General features: G+C 35.5%; 1 pseudogene; it reads left to right on the forward strand.

Moving 5' to 3' along the window:
- The first annotated feature begins 840 nt into the window (after positions 1 to 840).
- LOC131668689 (rab-like protein 6) lies at positions 841 to 2878 on the forward strand (annotated as a pseudogene).
- Positions 2879 to 4194: the final 1316 nt, after the last annotated feature.

Consider the following 4194-nt stretch of genomic DNA (forward strand, 5'->3'; position numbering starts at 1 on the left):
AGATTGGTGGCGGCGAGGCGCTTGCCAGCGCTTGCACGCAAGGCCCTTTAAACAGTACATAATAGTTTGCATTTTGCAATCGTACAACGGCATTGGACAGATAAACAAATGGAGCAATGAAGAATTGAAAGGTAAGTCATTCATTCATACATTCAGAACTAGAAAAATATTTTGTGTCTCATCGTCCTGAAACCGAATTTATTACAACCATCTCAAAGTATTCTAACCTCAACAGGATTGTTCAGTTTACATCGAATTTATTATTATCATATAATATATGATAATGAAAATGTCACGTTTATTTGATTCGATATAAACTGAAGATTTGTATCCTTGTCTCTTTTGAATATAATATTACTCATTCAACGAAGCTCTATGATTGATGGATTTCTACTTATAGTTGATTTTGTTCTATTTACGTTTTCGTTAAATGGGTTTTAATTTTCTAGTCATCTACAGAAGGAGGCTGCTATGGATTGTCATCATTAATTCATGAGCAGGATGATACTCTGAAAATAAAATTAAACCACGTGAACAATACAAATCAAGCTACCACATGGCTCACAGATTTGCAAGACAATCATTATAAAGGCTGTACCAAGATTTTACTATCGTGATTACTTTTTACTTGGACGTTATTGGTGATTTAGTACTGGGAAATCAAGACTGTGACAAGAATAAAACATAAACATTCCAGAGAGCAGCTCCAATTCCATTTTTTAAACTACTGAATTCTAGTCTACAGGTCTTTTGGATAATTTTTTTTTATTAAAAATCAGGAACAAATAAAGTAGTTTAACAGCGTTTCTTTTATAGAAGGCTGTGGGAAAAAACACACAGATGGATGTCAGCAGTGACTACGAAAGTGATCATTCAGTGATTGGGCATTCAAAAAGTATTCTACACCTAGATATTGACTATCTTTGTGCTCAAGTCAAATCAATGCTATATCCAGAACGCCAAGGCAAACCACTTGGAGTACGGCAGAAAAATTTAGTTGTTACTAGTAGTTACGAGGCAAGAAAATTTGGTTTAAAAAAATGTATGCCAGTAAAGGAGGCTTTAAGTTTGTGTCCAAATTTAGTACAAGTTGGAGGAGAAGATTTGACACCTTACAGAAGAAGATCTGCTAAAATTTTTAACCATCTGTACCAGTTAGTTGAAAAATTGCAAATTTGGTTGACGTTACATCTTTGGTCACTGAACAAATCTCCAATACCAGTGCAAAGTCTACAAGTGCCAAAGGTGATGAGAGTTTGAAACAAGAAAAAGCTAATTGTGCAGTGTATAATTTAGAACAATATAAACTCGTTGGTGAATTTTTTGAGATTTCAGAAGAAGTCTGTCCATATGGATGCCATACTCTTTTAGCTGTGGCAAGCAACATTGCCATGGATATAAGAAATAGAATGTACAAGAACCTGGGTCTTACGTATAGTGCAGGAATAACAAGAGCCTGCATTGGATGCTGAATTTTTAGATGTGTACAAGGGAACCAATGGTGTAATAGTCATGATGGATATAACTGAACAGTGGACTTTTGATTATGTTCAACGAGAACTTCCAAAAATACCCAGCCACATACCAGTTATTGTGTGGGCAATCTCTGTGACATGTCTCATCGCAGAACAGTAACTGCTGACCACGCTACTTATTTCATTGACTCACTTGAAGAAAGAGCTGCACAAGTAAGATATGCTGAAACTTCAATGAGGAATGGATTTGGATTGAAACTTTTGCACAAATTTTTTAATCTTCCATTTCTGCAACTGCAAAGAGAGACTCTTTTACAACAATTAGAAACTATTAAAGAAGAAACTCTCTTGACAATTCAAGAATTAGACTTGTATCAAGAAGGTGATGATGCAGACTATCATGAATTTTTGGATAACTTAGTAAATAAGAGAAAAGCAATAGCAGATTCTGTGACTGCAACTATATTAGTTCCGAATATCACATCAACTTTGAGTCCTCATGCACCACCAGGTAATCCAGTTGCACCTTTGGCAAGAACATTGGGTTCTATTGGAGATGATACTCCAATACCTGTTAAAAATATGCCTACTTGCTCAACAGCGAAAAGAGACACACAGACACTAGGGAACAATACTAATGGTAAAATCGAACAACAGCCAACAATACCCGGTAGTACCAGCACACCAGAGTCCTTATCTGCAAAAGCATCCACTAGCATTAACTCTGATATTGAAGAGTTTCCAAGGAGATCTCAAAGTCTTTCGTATCAAAAATAAGAACACTTAAAAAAGAATCAAGCCTAGAAAAAGAAAAACCATCTGACGATTTCAAAGCATATAAAAATGCTACAATAGCTACTGCTGAACACTTCGTACCTGATGATGGCTATCTTGACAAATCGTCTTTCGATGATAATTTCTAGTCAAATTCTCAAGCAAGCCAGAAAAAGCAAGGTGATTTGGGTAGGTTCGTTTTTACACGTTTATTATATATATATTTGTAATATAATATCTTTGATATTTTCTTGAATAACACACTTTATTTACAGTGACACTGAAACTGCAAATTCATTAGTTGCTGGATTTGAAGACGACCTCTTATCTGCAGATGAAATGACGGTTCCCGTCCAGCCCAAGTTAGCCGAGAATCCGTTGAGTAATCAAAGGCATAAACGTGGAGCCATATCCTTAGGAGCTGAATCGACTTTGACAAGTAGTTCCGTTATTTCCAAACGCGACTTAGACACATCAAGTGGTAGCGTGTAAAGTCGTGTTCATACTATCGTTTTTTTCAGACAAAGTATCGTTACCAAAATCAAGAAAAATAAAGAAGACGCAGAAGGTCGAGGGTACATTTACTTGTTTCGCTATGACAACCTGATTGCTACCATCTCCGAGTGCCGTCACGTCTACACTCGTAGGAGCACCTGTCGTAAGTTTAATTAATCCACGATTTTATAAACGCTTACGTCATGCGAAAAATTATAAATTAAATTTGCATAACAACTGAGTTTTACAGTAAGATACATTTTAATTTTTTCCTTAAAGCCAAAAATGATGACATTAAATTAATTGCTTTATGTTAGTGCACATCATTTGAATTAATAAACTGAAATCAATGATACTAGTTTTCTATTTTAAAAAGCCCACGCTAACTTGCGTAGGTAATACGACACGTGCGATTGGTGCACGCATGTCTCGTCATGTTGTCCGCGCGCATTCTCAGATTTCTCAAAACTTCGAACGTCGGCTTTTGTTTTACGAGTATGGTGCATTCAGTATACTTTCTTTAGTTAGTTTGAGTCCAAACTGAATACGTTAAATTTCAAATCGTGTTAGTGTTTAATAAAAAAAAAGTATTGTTACTGTATTTGTCTGAATTGTAGATATTCCTGAAGGGTGATCCTCATTGACGAGAATCCAATGCAGTTCGCACTTTCAACGAAGAAACAAACTGTTTAATTGCCTGGAATAGGGTTGCGATGCTGGGTGGTGTTTGTAAGTGGTAAGCTTCATTACGTTCAAATGATAATTTTCATTAAACTCTTTTTCTCTTTCTATCTAACTTCATCTATTTTTTATTTCTCATATGCATTCAATTTTTTTTAAGTCAGATTCAATAGTAACCATATAAACGCTTGAAACATTCGTTCGACTTCAAGATATAACTACAGATTGTCTACTTATTTCAGGTTGTGAATCTAGTATCTCTTGGAAACAAAATAATGATAGCAATATAACTAACTCAGAATGGACGATTCCACGCAGATTACGTCGAAAGGCATTGATAAAACTACCAATGCAAATAAAAAAATAAATCATGACCCCGATGCTAAAGTGACCTACCATGTTCAAGTAGACGAAAACGACTGGGAAAAAATCGCTCCAGTATCTGTTACGCGAAAAGACAGAATTACCTACAAATTGAAGCAAGGATGGACACACTTCATCATCAATAAACTATGGGAGAATTATCGTATACCATGTCCATTTGCTTTCAAGAAACATGCGTTTCCTGTGAAATCCAATACGTATCTTACATTTTATTGTACGTGTAACGAATGCGGAAATTCAATCGAAGGGTCGCTGAAAAAGAAACCTGAAGTTGGAAGCTTGATAGTATTTGAAATCAGAACTAATAATACCAGGGGTTTGGTTCACGAGAGTAATACTTACCTTTCAAGTAATCGAAGAGTCGAAGAAAGAAAAAAATTAGAAC

This window comes from Phymastichus coffea, unplaced genomic scaffold (genome assembly GCF_024137745.1).
Source record: "Phymastichus coffea isolate CEN01 unplaced genomic scaffold, Cenicafe_Pcof_1.1 PCOF00006, whole genome shotgun sequence".
Lineage (NCBI taxonomy): Eukaryota > Metazoa > Arthropoda > Insecta > Hymenoptera > Eulophidae > Phymastichus > Phymastichus coffea.